General features: G+C 43.8%; 1 protein-coding gene across 5 annotated transcripts in view; it reads left to right on the forward strand.

Annotated features, from left to right (window-relative positions):
- Positions 1–46: 46 nt before the first annotated feature.
- RAD9A (RAD9 checkpoint clamp component A) overlaps positions 47–21172 on the forward strand; it is a 63296-nt gene continuing 42170 nt past the window's right edge. For 3 of the 5 annotated variants that reach the window (XM_057729507.1, XM_057729512.1, XM_057729513.1), the window contains exons 1-2: positions 2505–2854; positions 5515–5681. The gene's annotated coding sequence lies outside the window, so the exon portion shown is untranslated. Of the gene's footprint in view, positions 245–2504; positions 2876–5514; positions 5682–21172 lie in introns of those variants that run through there. The other 2 variants (XM_057729511.1, XM_057729508.1) reach the window with 2 other exon arrangements.

The raw sequence follows: 21172 nt of genomic DNA on the forward strand, positions 1-21172 counted from the left end.
CATGAGGAAACGGAAGCTGCCAATGCCTATCTGGACAGGACCAAGCCCGTCCCAGAAGCTAAGGCTCCTTTGGACACTTGATGCTAGTTCTTGAGCACACTTTGGATCCCAAGAATCTTCTTGCTACGATGCAAGAGAGCCTGATTTTCCAAGCCAGCCCATCGCTGCCAGGGAAGAAGGACGCTTGATGGGCCCTCCCCTCTGCCTAGGGGCTTCTTCTGCTCAGTTACAGTGTTCAAGAAGAGTAAGTGGGTCCATCTTTGCCACCTCTCTCGCATCTTCCCAAGATTATATTCTCTGCCCTATAACATTCTAGTTTGGTTGGGGGTGGGGAGTGGGTAGGTGCAACTCCCTCAAAGCAGGCCTCGGAGGTAGGAGCTGGCAGCAAGTGTTCTTGCTGATTGAGAGCTCATGCCCAGTTTTAGGAATGAATCTCTTACCCACACCCTGTGGGACCCCCAGTACTGCTCTAACCCTAGTGGACGGAGGAGCAGGAGACTTGGGTTCTGGCCCCAGCTTTATCACACGTTACTTCATCTTAAGTCTCTGTTTCTTTCTGTAAAACAAAAGGATTAAACCAGGAAACCCCTAGGCCCCTCTCCTGCTTTGATATTTTAACAATACACGTCATCTATACATTGACAGAATTCAGCCTCAACGTGGTCTCTAGAAGGGGAGTCATTTGTACCTGCCTGTGGGTAGCAGGCCCAGGGTCACAAGGTGGGGTACAGAGAAGCTAGATCTAATTCTTGACCCACCTGGCCGGTCCACCCTACTGAACATGGCTGCCTGCCATCTACGGCCAACCATGAGTCTCACCCAGATTGCCCTTTCAGAAGTCCTGGGCTGGGGCTGGGGGAAAGTGGGGGTGACAACGTCAGGAGGGAAGCCAAGGCCAGGCCCTGAAGTCTGTGCAGCTGGGAAGACAGGATCCAATCATGAACTTAAGAGCTGTGGGGCCCACTAGAATCTATGGAGAGCTCTGAGAAGTAAGAATTCAGCATGTGGAGAAACAAAAATTGGAGGGGAAATTATCTGCACCAAAAATGCAGACAAACGATTAAGAACCAGATGGGTACTGGGAGTTCCCTGGTGGCCTAGTGGTTAGGATTATGGGCACTGAGGTGGCCTGGCTTCAATCCCTGGTTGGGGAGCTGAGGTCCTGCAAAGCACAGTGTGGCCAAAAAGCAACAACAACAACAACAACAACAACAAACTATATGTATAGACAAAGCTCACACAAATTGCTGAAGAGGCAAAAAATACAGTGTAAAAAAAAGATACAAAGTGAAAAGAGTGTCTCCTTCCTATCTTGTCCTCCAGTCTCTCACTGGCAAACATTGTTACCAGCTTCTTCTAAGTCCCTCCAGAGACACTCCACGCTTAAGTCATCAAATACATGTGTATTCTTTTTAAAATATAAATTAAAGCAATATTAACATACTATTCTGCACTTTGAAAAATTTTCTCATGTCACAGAGAGTTGTACATCAGTACAGAAAGCTCTGCCTAATTTTTAAAATAAGCATACATATTCTCTTTAATGGAATCCATCATGATTTAAGTGGGCATCTACTGATGGAGATATATATATACATATTTTTTTTCCCATTTCAAGTAATACTTAAGTACCCTTGTACATACTTTCTCATGCACACATGGCCACTAATTCTGTAGGACATATTTCTAGAATTGCTGAAGCAAATTCATTCTGCATTTTTAATTTTGAAAGGCACTGCCTAATTTCCTTGCAAGAAGCTGCACTTATTTACAGCGAATGGGAATGCCTGTTCACGTTCTTAAAGGACTGTCCAACCTGCACATCAATCATCTCATACAAACCTTGCAACACTCTCAGAGGAGAAAGGGGAGCCATTACAATCACCGCCGTTTTAGAAATAAGTAAACTGAGACCCAAAGAAGTAACTGGGTCCGACAGAGCCTGAATAAGATCCTAGGTTGCTAGACCTCAGTCCAGAGGCCTCACTTACGAATGGAGAAGGTGGTTCTGGGGCAGTCAACAGATTGGGCAGGAAAGCCGGAGGGATGGGTCGGGGCAAGCCCTGCTGACGGAGTCCCAATTTAACTCCCACCTGATATAGGAGCCTCTTAGGAGCTGGAGTGGTCCCCCAGCCCCGACTGGATGACTTGTGCGACGAGGAGCTCGCATCCCTCGGGCAGCCGGTCCCTCCTGGGCCGGCTCCCACCTCCGCAACGTTCTCCTTCCGTCGGGCCCGGCTAGGCCCGGCCTGGGACGAGTCAAGAGCCAGGGCGTCCCCTCAAGAGAAACTACCTTTCAGGCCTCCGCGGCCTCTCCTTCGCCGGCAGCGCCCAGAAAGGGCCCAGGGCGGCCGGGGAGCTCGGCGGCTCTGAATGGACCGCGGCGCTGAGGCGCCATCTTGCGTCCGTTCCGCTGGCCGCCGGTTAACAGCCCGGAGACCACATTTCCCAGCGTGCCTAGCGCGTCCGCGCAGGCGCAAAGAGCCTCTTTTCGTTTCCAGGGGAACCTCGCCCCCCAGGGTTCTGGCGGCTGGATGCTGCGGAGAGTCAAGTCGTTGCTCCCCGTCAGGTGCCCTGGCGCCAGGACCGGGTCTACAGACTGTTGAGGGGGCAAAGTAGGAGTCTGAGGAGAGGAGGCCAGGCGGCCCTGCCTCCCGGGCCGGGGCCAGCGCTGCCGAATTCTCCTCGGTGGCGTCCGGGCGTCCGCGCCCTCCTGGGGCCTTAGCGTTCTGAGGCGGAGGGGCCCGGGGAGGCCCGGGTTGGCGAGGCCTGTCCGTCTCCGGCCTGCGCGGCCCCGCTTGTTCCACGTCAGCGCTTTGTCATCCCCGGCCGAGGGCCCGCGCGCCGCCGACAGGTACTCCCGGGGCGCGGGCCGGTGAGTTAATGGCGCCCCAGGTGAAGGTGCAGGTAGTGCCAGGCAGGATAAGGAGCGCGCGCCCGGCGTTGGATCAGGCTCTGCCTCTGATGGATTTGGGACCCGGGGCTCGGCGCTCCGGGCTGCAGTTCCCTCTCTGTGAAATGGAGCTTGGTCTGGTACTCTTGTGTACATCGTGGCTCCATTGCAGAGCAGCCCCTGGCTCTGTGTGACCTGAGGAACAAGTCCCTTTATTTCTCCGAGCCCAAGCTTCCTCTCTGTAAATTACGGAGGTTAAAGGAGATGACCCCTAAGGTCTCTTCTAGCGGATATGGGATCCTTGCCCCTCACTGCACACCAAGTGCCAGAAGCAAAAAAAGGGACCTGGATGGTTTGAGGAAGACTCTCAGCTCAGGATCTAGAGTCAGAGACACTTGGGTACGTGACTTTGGCAGAGTGATTACATCTCTTGAGCCTCAGTTTCCTCATTTGGGAAACTGGAGGTAATGATGGAAACACCTCAGTCTTTTGATGGTTAAAATGGGAGGAAGTTTTTAGCCTGCCCATCATAAACGCTATCCCAAGTCCCAGACATCAGTTGCGATACTTTCAAAAACATTCCTTAGCCACTGTGAGACCCTTTCTTAATTTTTGGAGTCACTTCCTCCATTTTAAAAAATATATATATTTATTTATCTGTTTATTTAGGCCGCACCGTGTCTTAGTTGTGGCATGTGGACTCTTAGTTGTGGCATGAATACTGGGATCTACTTCCCCAACCAGTTCAGCCCCCTGCATTGGGAGCGTGGAGTCTTAACCTGCTGGACCACCAGGGAAGTCCCCACTTCTTCTATTGCTGGGAAAATCTGTCCTCCTAAGCAGAATGGTTTTATAGGCTGATTTTGATGGGGAAACCTGAGTCTTCTTGCCCAAGGCTGGATGCTCATGGCTGGGGTATCTCTTCCCTTCAGCTGTAGTCTGGGTAATATCATTACCACACAGCATCTCGGAAGAGTGCAAAACTGGACACCACATAGTGCAGAAGACACTTTCCCTTGGATAAGATACACAGAGAATTGAGCACTTACATGTTATAATGCAGATACAGCTGACTACTGAATGATAATATTTACATAATACACTGTTTACCTAAGATTGGTTGTACACACAGTTATAAGGGATATATAAGAATCCTGTGTTACATTGAGTTCAAGCTTTGTATTAATCAGAAAATTCTAATATGGAGTTTTCAGTTAGTGATGAAAATGTATTATTTTTAAATCTGAGAACTCCCAATAGCTTCACAAACAAGCCTTCACTCATCCAACAGGCATTTTTATGTGGAAGCCATATTCCATGAGTATTTTTTGAGCACCTGTTGTATATATGGTACTGTGGAGGGGACTCCAAAAGATACAAAGAAGTATAGGCTGATATTTGCCCTCAAGAAACATAGAGTCTAGTAGAGAAGATCAACTATGCATACAAAACACATATAAATATAATGTGTTTCGAGAGAAGTTCAGGTTACTGTGCTGTGAACATTCAGAGGCAGGAGACACCACTGCGAAGTGGCTATATGATGAGAGCCAAGGAGCAGACAGCATTTGTGCTGGACTGTGAGGGATGTGGAGAATGTGGATATGCTAAGAAGTAGGGAAAAGATATCCTGGGCACCCTCCCCACAGCCCTGAGACATGGGGGAGGAGTGTCTGTGGATGCTGAGCTCTTAGAAGGCAGGGACTGGGTTTTGGTCAGTGTTTTATTCCCAGCTTGGCACATAGATGGCACACAGTAAATGTTAGTGAATGAACAGGGGCTATGAGTTTCCTACAGAGAGGAAGAGAGATGTGGTCGCTTTGTCACCCTGAGGCCCTTTTAATAGGCTCACATGCTTCTTACAGCCACTCTTCCAGGGCAAGAATATGAAGAGGCAGGTGATTATGGGGCAAGGGCCATATTGTTGGCATGTTTAGTGCAGGACCAGCCAACTAGGAGCAGAGTGAACAGGGTCTTGCAAATGGGTGGGAGGGTTTGTAAGTCTCCCTCCCTGGAACGGAGCTGAAGGGGGAAAAGTACAGCACAGGATCATGACACAATCTTGAGGACCAGCAACGGACACTCTTTGGCTCTTGTGGCATTTGCGTCTGTGCTTGGCTCTTCTTTTTCTATGGCCCGCTCTATTCCAGAGACATCTCTCCCAGCTGTGCGCCACCTGGGAGTGGGACACTGTGTGCACCACACCTAGAGATTGCCAAGGCCTACAGCTGCTGCAGAGGAATGAAGCTGGCTCAGCAGCACCGGCTTCAGGCTGACTTCTAGGCCCTGTCCTTCCACAGGCCTGCCTAGGGCTGCCCTTGTGCCAGGAGCTAGCGCTGAAGCAGACCCCTCAGAGCAGCCGTCCAATGCCCTGGGGAGTGGAGAGCTTCCTTAGGAGCTGGGATGGAGCTGCTCCTTGAGGAAGGCAGAGCAGAGAAGATTGAAGGGACAGTGGCTTGAGGACAGGGCAAACCCTCCCAAGTCCCATTTAGACGTCCCCTGGGGTCCTCTGTTGCTCATAGAGGGTGCAGTCATCCTCAGAACAAGGAAGCTAGGGAGAGGTTAAGTGGGTACAACCAAGGAAGGGATGGGGCACAATTGACTGTCTATTTTGTCCCTAGACGTGGGATGGTGCAGAACTTCTGGAGGCCACAAATGGTCCTTTTCCTGGAGATGTGCCCCAAAGTGAGCTGTTATACCAGCTTCCTGGCAGCCTGTGCTCCCACCCTGGAGTCCTGTGCTCCCTCTCCGTCCTGCCTCCAGTTTGCTCCTACTTCACTGGCTGCAGGTAAGTGCCTGCTGGGTGTGTCAGGATTCCTGTGTAGCGAAGTGCCCTGGGAAGCCTTAATTACTGCAGAACCTGGTCCAGCTCAGGGCCTGCCGTGGAGGCCTACATCAGCCTAACTCAGGGGCATGATGGTCCCCTGCAATTTACAACAGATGACTTTCACTTTCCCATCTGAGGGATATGAGTTCTTTGGTTTATGTCAAAGAGCCAGTGGTGGCACTGAGACCAGTGATCTTTCCACTGCCTTGGCTGTCACTGAAATGTGCCACCTGCCTCCCGGTAAGGCCATGGTCCCAGGCTAACCTGCAGTGAGACCGGGACTCTCCTACCTTCCCATTTCAGCCAGAATTCCCTGCCCATTGTCCTCAGTTTTCCAGCCCAGATTCTCTGTCATTGGACACATTTGACCAGAGCCGCACTCACACACCCTCTCTGGTCGCTGACTTGTTCCTGTGGCAGCAGGTCGCACCAGAGCTGGTACTCCTCCCCCTTACTCTGCCAGGCTTGCTCGTTCCCAGGAAGCTGCCCTGGAGAGCTGGGACATTTTAGGGGATTCTGTATCTGGGCTTGAGAACCAAGAATACAGATTTTCCAAATGGGTGGGGATGCAAGTTGGCAAAATCTGCCCAGTGGGATTCCCTAGTCTGGGCAGTGATGCCACACCCTACCCCTCTGGCACCATTGGTGGCAGCTCAGTGAACCTTGGAGGTAAAGGTGGAGAGGCAGGTGTGGTAGGAAAGGGGCACACAGGGCAAGCCCAGGCTAAAGAAGGGTCCCTCCTGCTGGCCTAACTCAGGCAGGACATAATTGTGGCGGTGGGCAACAGGTTGGGTGAAGGAGGCTGCCTCTGGAGGCTGGGGTGGGGAGAAGGAGCTGATTATATGCACCCCACATTATTGACCTTCACGTGCCTGAGAAGGCGTGGGGCTGGGCATGTGTGCCCAGGACAGCAGCCACCTGTCTCCGCAGGCCGTGCTCTGCTGCACAGCTCATCTCTTGTTTTGGCGGACTGACTCCAAGGCCTCTGACTTTCTCCGCAGTTTCCACCCTCACTGGTGGCTCAGCCAGATGCCTCCTCCAGCCCTGTCCACAGTCCAATTGTCTCTGTGTCCCACGTGTTCCTGTGCGAGGCTGGGCTTTGCCTCATCAGAATGTCCTCATTCCTCCCGACCTCAAGCTTTTATTTTCTATATAGTAGTGGGAAACTGGGAGAGGGGGCTGAGTGCCATAGGGATAGAGTGAGTGGTTTGGGGGCAACAAATGGAATTATTTGAGGGTCAGTGGGATGACTAGGCTGGTAAGCAGAGGTCCCCCCCACCCCAGGACTGCTGGGTGCCTGTATGGTGGGTGGGGCTGGCTGGAGCAAGGCCTATAGGCTCTCTCTGGAGCCAGATGTGCTGCAGGTGGTCCCTGCTGCCCCACCCACTGTCCTGCTGCAGCCTCCCCCTCCCCTCAGCTCTGCTCTGTCATCTCTTCCCTCTGTCCCTCCATCCCTGGCCCACCCACACCTGAGCTGCTTAGGAGTACCTATCTTGGTCTGCATGCTGCAGGACTGGTGCTCTTGGGCAGATTCTTTTCCTCTTACAAAGGAAAAAGGACTCTGAAAAGAGACAAGGTTAGGGCAAGAAGACAGAACTATGTGTAGGTTAAATGGAAAGGAACCAGGTTGAAGAGACACTATCAGAGAAAGACTCAGGGTACCAATCAGCTCTAAGGGCCTGCTGGTCCTAGGGATGGGTTGTGGGGCCAGTTGAGGCTGGTCTAATGGAGAATTCTGTTTCTGGTTGGACACTGACAGCCTGGGGGCCTGTGAAGGATCCACTTGACAGGAAGGCAGGGATAAAACTAAACCTACTCCTTTTTCTTTTAGTTCATCTCTTTGAGCCTTGGGCTGCAAACTAGCCTCTCCTGCTGACTTCCCCATTTCCTCTATTGTCCTACACCCAGGTGTAAACCTCAGGGTGATAACCCTCACTTTCTACGTTTAATCAGTTATCAAATTCTGAAGGTCTTTCACAAAACAGTTGCCTTTTATTCCTGCTTCTTCCACCTAGCCCAAGTCCCTGCTCCCATGCCTAGACTACTATATGGCCTTCTAGCCGTGATGCCCTTTGGTCTGTCCTGAGCGTCGTGACTAGATTAATCGTTCAGAAGAATGGCATCACTTCACATTTTACTCCCGTGTTTATTGCCTCCCGTGGTGCTCCCTGTTGCTTGCCAAGTACAGTACAGACTCTCTGTTCTTTTGTTCAGGGCCTTCCCCAATTTGGCACACAGCCTACCTACTTTCTGGCTTTATCTCCCAGAATGTCCTAGTATGCACCTTTGACTCGAATCAAAGAGATTACTCACTGTTTCTTGAAAATATGTTTTCCTCCTCTTAACCTTTGCTCTTGCTGTTCTCTCTGTCTGGAAGGGTCCTCTCTCACGTTCATTTATTCATTTTAAAATATTTATTGATGGGACTTCCCTGGTGGTCCAGTGGGTAAGACTCCACGCTCCCAATGAGGGGGCCCAGGTTCGATCCCTGGTCGGGGAACTAGATCCCGCATGCCGCAAGTAAGCCCTGGTGCAGCCAGCTAAATAAATAAATAAATTTTGCAAAAAAAAGAGAAATATTAAAAAAATATATATATGTAAATACTTATTAAGCACCTTCTTTTTATTTTGAACATTTTCAGACTTACAGAAAAGTTGAAAGAATAGTACAATAAAAACGTATGTAGATTCACTGGTTGTTAACCTGTTGCCACATTTCTTTCTCTTTCCTCTCTCTTTTTTTCCTAGATCCACTAAAAATAAGTTGCAGGCATTAAGACACTTCACCCCTAAATATTTTGGCCCATATCTCCTAAAAATAAGGGCATTTTCTTAACAAAAATATCCTTTTTTAAAAATTGTGGTAAAATATACATAACATGAAATTTACTACTTTAAGCATTTTAAGTATGCAGTTGTGGCATTAAGTACATTCACAGTGCTGTGCAGCCATCACCACTATCCACTTTCAGAACTTTTTCATCATTCTTAGGAGAAACTGTATCCAGTAAATATGCCATCCTCCCTTGGTATCCTCTATTCTACCCTGTGTCTCTATGAATTGCCTATTCTGGGTAGTTCATGTAAGTAGAATCATGCAATATTTGTCCTTTTGTGTCTGGCTTGTTTCACTTAGCATAATGTCTTCAAGGTTCACCCACGTTGTAGCATTATCAGAATTTCATCCCTTTTAAAGGTTGAATAATATTCTGTTGTATGTATATATGACATTTTCTTTATCCATTCATCTGTTGGTGGACACTTGGGTCGTTTCCACCTTTTGACTATTGTGAATCATGGTGCTATGAGCACGGGTCTACAAGCATCTGTTTTGAGTCCTTGCTTTCAGTTCTTTCAGGTATATACCTGGAAGTGGAATTGCTGGGTCATATGGTAAGTCTATGTTTAACTTTATGAAGAACTGCCAAACTATTTTCCATAGCAACCAAGAAATTTCACAATGCAGTATCATTATCTAGACTAATTAGGCCATAATTACATTTCTCCAAATAGCCCTAAAATCTAGATTATTCCTCTTGCCTTTTCATTTTTCATGACATTGACATTTTTGTAGAATCCAAGCTAGTTTTCTGGTAAAATATTTCCTAATTTGAATTTCTTTGACTGTTTCCTCACAATTTGATTCAGGTTAAACCTTTTTGCAAGAATACCACATATGGGACATGGCCTCTCAGTTGCATTGTTTCAGTCATTTAATATGAGATGTCATTGGTGTTGATACTGAACCACCGAGACACATTATGTATAGGGGTACAGTGATGGGAGGGAAAGGAGGATAGAAGACCATGGAATCACATCTTTAAATTGCAGACAAAGAGAGAGTGTCAGTCTAGAATTCTATAGCCAATGAAAATATCCTTCAAAATGAAAGAGAAATAAAGACTTTCAGAAAAATGTCAGGGAAGAGAATTTATTGCCAACAGACTTGCACTATGAGAAATGCTAAATGAAGTTATTCAGGCTGACAGGAAATTTGCAAACTTGGATCTACAGGAAGGAATGAAGAGCCACAGAATTGATAATTCTGGGTAGTTATAAAAGAATGGATTTTTTCTTCTCTTAATTTCCATAAAAGACAAATGACTATGTACAGCAAAAGTAATATAATTGTAAGATGCAGTTTGATATTCAGTTTACTGTATGTCAATTATATCTCAATAAAACTCTTTTTAAAACGAAAAAGCAAGATGCAGTTTATGATATATGTAGGAATAAAATATATGATAATAGTACAAAGAATGGGAGAGTAAATAAAATTATAGTTTCTTCTTTTGTGAAGTTCAATTACACTGCGATAAATTAGTGATGCAGGGATTTCCCTGGTGGCTCAGTGGTTAAGAATCCACCTGCCAATGCAGGGGACATGGGTTTGAGCCCTAGTCCAGGAAGATCCCATATGCTGCAGAGCAACTAAGCCCGTGTGCCACAACTACTGAGCCTGCGCTCTAGAGCCTGTGAGTCACAACTAATGAGCTCATGCTCTGCAACAAGAGAAGCCACTGCAATGAGAAACCCATGTACTGCAACAAAGAGTAGCCCCCACTCACCACAACTAGAGAAAGCCTGAGCGCAGCAATGAAGACCCAATGGAGCCAATAAATAAATACATAAATAAATTTATTTTAAAAATTAGTGATGCATATTATAATTTCTAGGGCAATCATTAAAAATCTTCCAAGTGTTGTGTCAAATAAATGCTTAGCAATGAACCCTCAACTGTACCTGAAAGCAAGAAATGTGAGGGACAATTTATCATCCTTCTGTAGGGAATGACACACACTCAAGATCACACTCAAAGTGAAAAAGCCCATTTTTTACACAGAGTTAAGTTACGGATCCCAAGCAAAATTTTCATAAGTGTTGTATTCTTAATGTGTTAACTGTAAAAGAAACTCCTAACCCCTCCTCATTAATTATTAAGAATCTGCTTGCACAATATTCAACTGAAATAAATACTACATTAACAGATAAAATAAATAAAAATTAAAAGGTATAGCTAAAGTGCAAAGAGGAAATCAAGTATAATATTAATTATATTTAATATTGAATTATGTAACAATTGTATCTATATTAATAGTTAATACTATTATATTAATTATATATGATATTAATATAAATATATTCAATTTCTCAAAAGAAGTCAGGAAAGCAACTGAGGAACAGAAGAACATGTGGGGCAAATAGAAAACAAATATCAAGATGGTAGACTGTTATGGGTTGAATTGTGTCATGCACCAACTCATATATTGAAAACCTGCACCTCAGAATGTGACTGTATTTGGAGACAGAATCTTCTTTTTTTTTGTCTTTTTTAAAAAAATATTTTTGGAGATAGAGACTTTATAGAAGTATTATGTTAAAATGAGGTCATTGGTGTAGACCCTAATCCAATATGACTGGTCAACAAGAAGAGGAAATTGACACAGACATGTACAGAGAGAAAAGGATGTGAAGACACAGGGAAAAGATGGTTATCTACAAGCCAAAGACTGAGGGCTGGAATAGATTTTTCCTGACAGCGTTCAGAAGGAAGCAACCCTGCCAACACCATAATCTCAGACTTCTTGCTTCCAGAACTGTGAGTAAATAAATTTCTGTTGTTTAAGCCGCCTAGTTCATGGTACTTTATTGTGGCAGCCCTTGCACATTAACACAGACTTAAACTCAACTGTATTCCATTGGGACTTCCTAGGTGGCGCAGTGGATAAGAATCTACCTGCCAGTGCAGGGGACACAGGTTTGATCCCAGCTCCAGGAAGATCCCACATGCTGCAGAGCAACTAAGCCCATAAGCTGCAACTATTGAACCCATGTGCTGCAACTACTGAAGCCTGCACGTCTAGAGCCCATGCTCCACAACTACAGAAAGCCCGTGTGCAGCAACGAAGACCCAATGCAGCTAATAAATAAATAAAAAAGTAATAATTCCATTAAATATAAATGCTCCAATAAAAGACAGACCTGGTCAGAATAAAAAGTCAAACCCCAACTATAGCTGACTCTTGAACAATGTAGGGGTTAGGGGCACCAACCCTTCCTGCAGTGGAAAATTTGAGTATAACTTTACAGTTGAGTACTGTAGTACATATTTATTGAAAACAATCCATGTATAAATGGACCCTGCAGCTCAAACCTGTGCTGTTCAGCCTGTATATATCTAAAAGAGATATAATTTTAATATACAGACACAGAATGTAAAAGGATGAAAAAGATGTACTATGCACAGAGAAAGCTGGTATGCCTGTATTAATATCAGACAAAGTAAATGTCAGCACAAGGAGAATTAGCAGAGAAAAAGACATTTGATAATCAAAAAAGGGTCAATTAAGGACGCAGATGCAGAGAATGGACTGGAGAACTCAAGGTTTGGGGGGGGCAGGGGGTGAAGGGGAAGCTGAGACGAAGCGAGAGAGTAGCACAGACATATATATACTACCAACTGTAAAATAGATAGCCAGTGGGAAGTTGTTGTATAACAAAGGGAGTCCAACTCGAGGATGGAAGATGCCTTAGAGGACTGGGACGGGGAGGGTGGGGGGGACTCGAGGGAGGGTGGGGGGGGAGTCGAGGGAGGGAGGGAATACAGGGATATGTGTATAAAAACAGATGATTGAACTTGGTGTACCCCCCCAAAATAATAAATAAATAAAAATTTTTTAAAAAAGGGTCCATTGAACAGGAAGATATCATCCTAAATGTATGTGCACCCAATAGCAGAGCTACAAAAAATGAAGTAAAAACTGACAGAGCTAAAGGGAGAAAACAGACAAATGCACAATTACAGTCAGAGATTTGGAAACTCCTCTACTGATAATTAATAGAACATCTAGGCAATAAAGCAATTGGATTCAAAAAATCTGAACAATACAATCCACCAACTTGATCTAATTGACATTAAAGAAACTCCACCCACGATTGCAGAATGCACTTTTTTTTTTTCAAGTACACATGGGATATTCACTAAGCTAGATTATACCCTGGGCCATAAGATAAATCTCAATAAATTTCAAAAGATTAAAATCTCGTAGAATATGCTCTCTAATCACAGTGGAATTAAATTAGAAAAAATAAATATCTAGAAAATCCACAGATGTTTAGAAATTAAAGAATGTATTTCTGTATAACTGATGAGTCAAAGAAGAAAACAAATGAAATTAGAAAGTATTTCAAGCTGAACTATAATGAAAGCACAGCATATCAAAATTTGTGAAGTGCAGCTAAAGAAGTACTTAGAGGAAAATGTATAACTTTAAATGCCTATATCAGCAAAGAAGAGAAAGGTTTAAAATTAGTATTCTACGTTTCTACCTTAAGAAGCCAGAAAAAGGTTGGTGGTTTCTCAAAAAGTTAAATAGAATGACCATATGACCCATCAATTCTGCTCCTAAATATATACCCAACTATGTTCATATAAAAGCTTGTACTTGGGTGTCCACAGCAACATTAGCCACATAGCCAAAGAGTAGAGACAACTCAAATGTCCACCACCTGATGAATGGATGAACAAAATATGACATATCCACACAATGGAATACTGCTCAGCATAACAAGTAATGAGTAGTTCTATGTTACAACGTGTATGATTCTTAAAAACCTTATGCTAAGTGAAAGAAGCCAGATACAAAAGGCCACATATTGTATGGTTCTGTTTACATGAAATATTCAGAACAGGCAAATCCATAGAGACAGAAAGCAGGGGGAGCTGAGACTGAGCTAACAGAGTAATGGAAATGCTCTGGAATCAGATAGCAGCAATTATTGTACAACGTAGTGATATACTAAAAACCATTGGATTGTACACTTTTTTTAAGGACTTTTATTGAGATATAAGTGACATACAATAAACTACATATATTTAAAGTGTGCAATTTGATAATTTTTTTCTTATTAGTAATGTATATATGGCAATCCTAATCTCCCAATTCATCCCACCCCAACCCCCTGAATTGTACACTTTTATATGGTGGATTTTATGTTATGTGAATACTATCTCAAAAAAGAATAAAGTAGACTAGGAAAAGAACAAGTTAAACCCAAAGAAAGAAAGAAATAGTGAAGAGCAGAAATTAATGAAATAGAAAATATACAAAGAACAGAGAAAGTTAGCAAAGCTAAAAGTTGGTTCTTTGAAAATATTAATAAATTGATAAACCCCTAGTAAGACTGATTAACAAAAAAAAAGAAAAGAAGGAAAATACAAATTACCAATTATCAGGGACAAGAGTGAAAATTAATTCAAAATAGACCTACAGTAAAAAACTAAAACAATAAAACATCTAGAAAAAAACATAGGAGAAAATATTTATTACATTCGGGTAGGTAAATATTTCTTAGGATATAAAAAGCACTAACCATAAAAGAAAAAATTGATAAATCAAACTACATCAAGTTAAAAACTTTGGTTCTGGGCTTTTCTGGTGGTGCAGTGTTTAAGAATCTGCCTGCCAATGCAGGGGACACGGGTTCAAGCCCTGGCGCAGGAAGATCCCACATGCGCAGAGCAACTAAGCCCATGTGCCACAACTACTGAGACTGCGCTCTAGAGCCTGCAAGCCACAACTGTTGAGCCCATGTGCCGCAACTGCTGAAGCCCGTGCACCTAGAGCCAGTGCTCTGCAACAAGTGAAGCCACCGCAATAAGAAGCCCGCACACTGCAATGAAGAGTAGCCCCTGCTCTCTGCAACTACAGGAAGCCCGCGAGCAGCAACAAAGACCCAATGCAGCCAATAAATAAAAAATAAACACAAAACAAAACAAAACAAAAAAACTTTGGTTCTTCAAAAGGCGCTATTGGGCTTCCTAGGTGGCGCAGTGGTTAAGAATCCGCCTGCCAATGCAGAGGTCACGGGTTCGATCCCAGCTCCAGGAAGATCCCACATGCCGCGGAGCAACTAAGCCCGTGTGCCAAAAAAAAAAAAAAAAAAAAAAGGCGCTATTAAGAAAATGAAAAATAAAAAAGAAAATGAAAAGGCAATCTGCAGACTGGGAGAAGATATTCAGAATATATATATTTAGCAAAAGTCGTGTATCCAGAATATATGAACAACTTTTACCACTCAATAGTAAGAAGCCAGGACTTCCCTGGTGGCATAGTGGTTAAGAATCTGCCTACCAATGCAGGGGACGTGGATGCAAGCCCTGGTCCAGGAAGATCCCACATGCCGTGGAGCAACTAGGCCCTTGCACCACAACTGCTGAAGCCCACACACCTAGAGCCTGTGCTCTGCAATAAGAGAAGCTACCGCAATGAGAAGCCCACACATCACAGCGAAGAGGAGCCCCAGCTCCCCACAACTAGAGAAAGCCTATGGGCAGCAATGAAGACCCAACGCAGCCAAAAAATAAATATATAAATAAAGTAATTAATTAATTAATAATAATAATTTTTAAGAAAAGCCAAATAACCTGATTTTAAAATAGGCAAAATATTTGAAAAGACACTTCACCAAAGGAAATATACAAATGGCAAATAAACCCATGAAAGATGCTCAACATTAGGAAAATGCAAATTAAAACCACAATGACATACCCACTTTACACTCATTAGAATGGTTAAAATTCAAAATACTAACAATAACAAGTGTTGGTAAGATATTGGGCAACAAAAACTTTCATACATTGCTGATGGGAATGTAAAAAGGTAGACCCACTTTGATGATGACACAGTTGTCAGTCCTCAATAAAAAGATCTTAAATAATAATATTAATAAGGTAGAATCACTTTGGAAAACAGATTAGCAGATTAAGTAGTAAAATTAAATGTATATTATGTTACCCCTCCCAGCAATTTGACTCCCTGGCATCTACCCAAGAGAAATGAAAATAAATGCCTACACAAAGGCTTGTACCTAAATATTTGTAACAGCTTCATTCATTAGAGTCCCAAACTAGAAATAACCCAAATGTTCATCAACTGATGAAATGGATAACTACATTTTAGTATCTTCATGCAATGGAATATTAGCAACAAAGATGAGTGAAGTGCTGGATATACAACATGGGTGGATCTCATTGACACTGCATTGAGTGAAATAAGCCAGGTGTGCTGAATGGTGGCATTTGTATGAGTTCTAGAACAGGCAAAACAAGTCTTTGATTATAGGAATCAAATTGCCTAGGATGGGGAGGAGGGAGAGATTGGGTGCAAAGGAGAGTGAGGGAACTTTCTGGGTTGATGGAAATGTTCTATATCTTAATTGGGTTGGTGGTTACACTGGTGTATAACTATTATTTTGGTGGTGTGGCCAAAATAAATAAATAAAATAAGATCTGTAGTTTTGTTGTAGATAAATGATACTTCAATAAAGTTAATTTTTAAAAATCAACATACTGATACCTCCAATTCAAATCCAACACTTCAGGACTCTTCCTCACCTGCCCATATTCCTTTTTTTTTTTGGCCCCTCTGCGCGGCTTGTGGGATCTTAGTTCCCCGAGCAGGGGTGGAACCTGTGCCCCCTGAAGTTGAAGCACAGAGTCCTAACCACTGGTCCACCAGGGAATTCCACCCCCCATTCCATACTTTATCTCCCTTTTTTCACAGTGCAATCTCTGGTTCCCAACATCTATATATTTATTCTTTTTTTATATTTTAATACGAAAACAGCAAAACAGTCTTAGAATTAGTACACCAATACCATTATCAACAACAAACCTACTAAGTAAAGTTCAAGATTGGTGTGTGTGTGTGTGTGTGTGGTTCTTTTGTTCTTATGAAGTCCATGAACTGTGTTCAAAATTTACTTGAACCCTTATATTCTTTTTCTGTGAGATTATATTATTAATATGACCTACAGTTGGATTCATTTGTTACCATTTATATTCAATTTTAGGATTTTTGAAAATCTCAATATATATTTTTCAAATTACTTATTTGTTTATTTATTTGTTTATTTATTTATGTGGATGCATCGGGTCTTCATTGTGGCCCGCGGACTCTTTGTTGCTGCGGCATGCTGGTTTCTCTCTAGTTGTGGCATGCTGGCTCCAGGGCACTTGGGCTCCGTAGTTGTGGCACACCGGCTTAGTTGCCCCAAGGCATGTGGGATCTTAGTTCCCTGACCAAGGTCTGAACCTGTATCCCTGCATTGGAAGGAGGATTCTTAACCACTGGACCACTAGGGAGGTCCCATCTCTCGATATATTTTTGAAAATGTAAAATGTTTATGTGGTTCAAGAGCTGAAACTATATAAGAAAATATACTTAGAGAAATTTCATTTCCATCCTATCTCATCCACTCCATTCTTACCTACCCCCAATAGTAAGCGTTTTAGTTGTTTCTGGTTTACTCTTCCAGTGTTTCTTTTTTCAAATACATATCTTATTTCCCCTTCTTTTTACGCAAAGGTAGTATACTACGTATTTAACAATATGTCCTGGTAATCACTCCATATCACCTAATGGAAATTTTCCTCATTTATAAAAATAGCTACACACTATTCCATTGGGTGGATTTATTTAATCTGTGGACAAGAATTTAGGGTGTTTCCAATATTCTGCTTTTACAAATAATGCCATGGTGAATACGCTTATGCATCTGTTGTTTTATGTTTGTGGAAGTGAATCTTCAGGTGAATTCCTGGAAGTGGCATTGCTGGGTCAAAGGTAAATGCTGTCATCTTCTCAGCGCCATCAAATTCCCCTTCATAGAGGCTGTGCCATTTTGTGCTCCCTTGTGTTTTCCCCAAGCCTTGTCAATAGAGTATACTATCCAAATGTTTTAGCTTTTGCCAATCTTATTTGCAGTGAAGTTGCACATCTTTTCATGTATTTAAGGGTGGACTGGAAACTCTTTAACGCTTGGGACCCAAGCCATATATTCCACATACTACTCACGCTAACAGATGCCCCATCTGGATTTGTTAAATGAATAAGTGAATGAACTGGTTGGACTTATACTGGACTCACCATGTTTGCACTCTTGTGAAACCTGTCCCCATGACAAGTTGACTCTTGTCCCAGTGTAGGGCAGTGCCAGGTTCCTGGCAGAGGTCTAGTAAAAGAGGAGACGGGCCTTCTAGGGGGAGTGAGCCCTGGACCTTCCCACTGCCAGGACCCCACCATACAGGCATGTAGAAGACCTTTTCCTCCCAGTGGAATATAGTAAAAAGAGTGCAGCATCGTGAGTGCAGAGAGATGCACAGAGCCATCACAGTGCATGATGCATAACCCTTTTACCCTAGTGGAGTTTTTTCTATTATTTGTTTATTATTATTTTAAGAAGTTTTATTTATTTGTTTGTTTGTTTGTTTTTGGCTGCATTGGGTCTTTGTTGCTACAAGTGGGCTTACTCTTCGTTGCAGTACATGGGCTTCTCATTGCAGTGGCTTCTCTTGTTGCAGAGCACCGTTTCTAGGCACACGGGCTCAGTAGTTGCAGCTCACGAGCTCAGTAGTTGTGGCGCATGGGCTTTGTTGCTCTGTAGTATGTGGGATCTTCCTGGACCAGGGCTCGAACCTGTGTCTCCTGCATTGGCAGGCGGACTCCTAACTGCTGTGCCACCAGGGAAGTCCCTTTATTATTTTTAATACTTGTTAAATAAATACATCAATATGGATATGGTGAGACATTTTTCCTTATTGATTGATTAAATAGTTAATATAGTTACATAGTTCAAGGTTCGAAAGTCTTATTCAGTGAAAAATTTCCCCTCATTCCTATTTCCAAGCCACCAAGTCACCTTCCTCTCAAAGGCAACTGACGGTATCAAGTTCTTGGGTGTCCTTTCAGAGACAGTGTGTGCGTGAGACAAGTGAATACACACACATTTTTTTTTTTACAGTGATTCATTATGCGACTCATTTATCTGACAATGTTTTAAAAAGTGAATACCAACTATAGGGAAGATAGGCTATCAGGGGGCCTGAGGAAGACAAACTTGTGTATGAGACAAATTTTATACCCAAAGAAATCTTACATGTAATTTTGGAAGATACTCAAGTAACAATACGATTGTTTTATGAACAGGGATGGTGATCTCAATGTAAAGTACTTTAGTGAGGAGCCATCTGGCGAGAACTCTGAAGAACCAGGAAGATTTGGAATACACGCACATTTTAACCCACATTGCAGCACAGTGTGCACACTGTCCTGTAAATCCTCTTTTTTCCCACTTAGCTGTATATTTCAGAGATCATCCCACTCTGAACCAATGCACAAAGAGCTTCCTCAAACTTTTTCACAGTATGGTATCCATCACTTACTACCACTTACCTTCTGGTTGCCTTATTGAGAGACGCTTAGGCTGTTTATAATCTTTGCTGTTACAGACAGTGCTATAATGTTATTTTATACATACTAGAGTATCTTGTCTCTGTAGGATACATTTCTACATATGAACTGAAAGGGATATGTGCATTTGTAATTTTGATAAATAATGCCAAATTGGTGTCTTTGTGCTTGTACCAGTTTACATCCCAGTATTATGGGAGGTGATGTAGGATCCTGGGTAGCTGTGCTCTTGACAGCATGTAGAAAAGTTGGCTGGACTTCCCTGGTGGCGCAGTGGTTCAGAATCCGCCTGCCAATACAGGGGACGTGGGTTCAAGCCCTGGTCCAGGAAGATCCCACATGCCGTGGAGCAACTAAACCCATGCATCACAACTACTGAGCCTGCGCTCTACAGCCCCGCAAGCCACAACTACTGAAGCCCACACACCTAGAGCCTGTGCTTTGCAATAAGAGAAGCCACGGCAATGAGAAGCCCAAACACTGCAACAAAAGAGTAGCCCCCGCTAGTGACAACTAGAGAAAGCCGGCCCATAGCAACAAAGACCCAACACAGCCAAAAATAAATAAATAAATAAATTTAAAAAATAAAATTAGACTGAAAGAAATAATAAAGATCAGATCAGAAATAAATGATATAGAGACAAAAAAAAAAGTTGGCTGGATTCTCCTCCACACTCTAGATAGGGTGATTGTTTCCACGCTCGTGTGAGGGGACCTCAGATGACTGCTCAGAGGGCTGGCCCAGTGGGGGCACAGGCTTTGAACAAAACAAGAATTGAACAGGATCCTGCTTCTGAGGGTGACAGCCTTGATGCCCTCCTTGACGAGAAGTCTCTAGGAAAAGATGGCTCCTGTCGTCAAGGCCACATAGCCCCAAGTGACTTAGATGGAGATCAAATTTCAGTGGAGTTTAGAACTGGCCTTCACAACTGATACCTAAATGATTCTCACAGGTTGGACAGGACCAACAGGTCAAACAGTAGGTGTGAGTGAAGTGGGATGATTCTTTCAGCTTTGAGTGCTTATGATGTAGCAATCCCTGTGCTAGTTACACTGGTGACAGGATAAAATACTCTCCAGCAGTGGAGACAATGAAATGTTGTAGCAATTTGATATGCTCTAATAAAATATAACCAGGTTACCACCGGATGCAGAGGAGGAGTCCTTAGCTCTTCTTAGGGGAAGCTGCACGGAGAGAACAGCATGCAGTCAGGGTGGGACTCACAGGACTGGGAGCCATCGGAACCTCTTGGTGAGGTGAAGGAGGCAGGAAATGTGTCTTCCTTCAGGAGACAAAGGACCGAAGTGGGGCTGGAGAATTTACCCAGGATCTTGTCCACCTGGTGGAAGCCCCTACTCATCCTTAAATGCTGAGCTAAAGGGCTGTTTTCAGGAAGTCTGAGTTCCCAGAGTGCAGTTTACACCTGTCTTGTGGCAGTGTTTAAAATTCTCTTATATGTCTTTCCTCTGCCTCTCTCTCCCACCACAGTAAGCTCTCGGAGCTTAGGGACCAGAGTTCTGATTTGCCCATGCCATGACTGGCACAAAGTTGTGGTTTTCTAGTCTAGGACTCAGGTGGGTGAGCTGGAGACCTACCTGCCGAGAAAACTAGCAATCATGTTGAGGATCCCCTAAGTCCTAGAGGTGGTGTTAACCCAAATTCGCTCAAGCTGGCACTACTGTGGCTTGCATCTACGTCTAGACCAGTTCAGAAATGTCTTCCTTTCCTTGTTTACACAAGTTTCTTGGTAAATTAGCGCCTTAAGCCCTCATGCTAGTAGTGAGTTTGAGTTTGAGGGTGGGTAACTCTTGCCACACCTGAGTCAATAAAGAATGAATCAGTGTGCCCCTCATTGATGGGTGTGGCATGATAGTTACTACGACAGCTGGGAATGCCAGCAAGAACTACAAAACAGGGACAGAGGGAAACAGGAAGTGTGGGGACCGAATTAGGGAGAGCCATCCTGTAGCTTTCCATCTCCTCCCAACAAGATCTTCCTTGACATCTTGGCACCATCACACCAGCTACTACCACTTGTGAAGTTCTCAGGAACCTCCTGGACACTACGTTGACTCTCCTGCCACTGTCATGCTCTCCCCTCTTCTTGGCTGGTCTTCTTCCACCTTCTTCCAGAGAGAATTTTCCCAAGTACCATCTTTGGTCCTATCTTTGCATCCTCTCCCTGTCTCCCTTTCCTC

This window comes from Hippopotamus amphibius, chromosome 3 (assembly GCF_030028045.1).
Source record: "Hippopotamus amphibius kiboko isolate mHipAmp2 chromosome 3, mHipAmp2.hap2, whole genome shotgun sequence".
NCBI lineage: Eukaryota > Metazoa > Chordata > Mammalia > Artiodactyla > Hippopotamidae > Hippopotamus > Hippopotamus amphibius.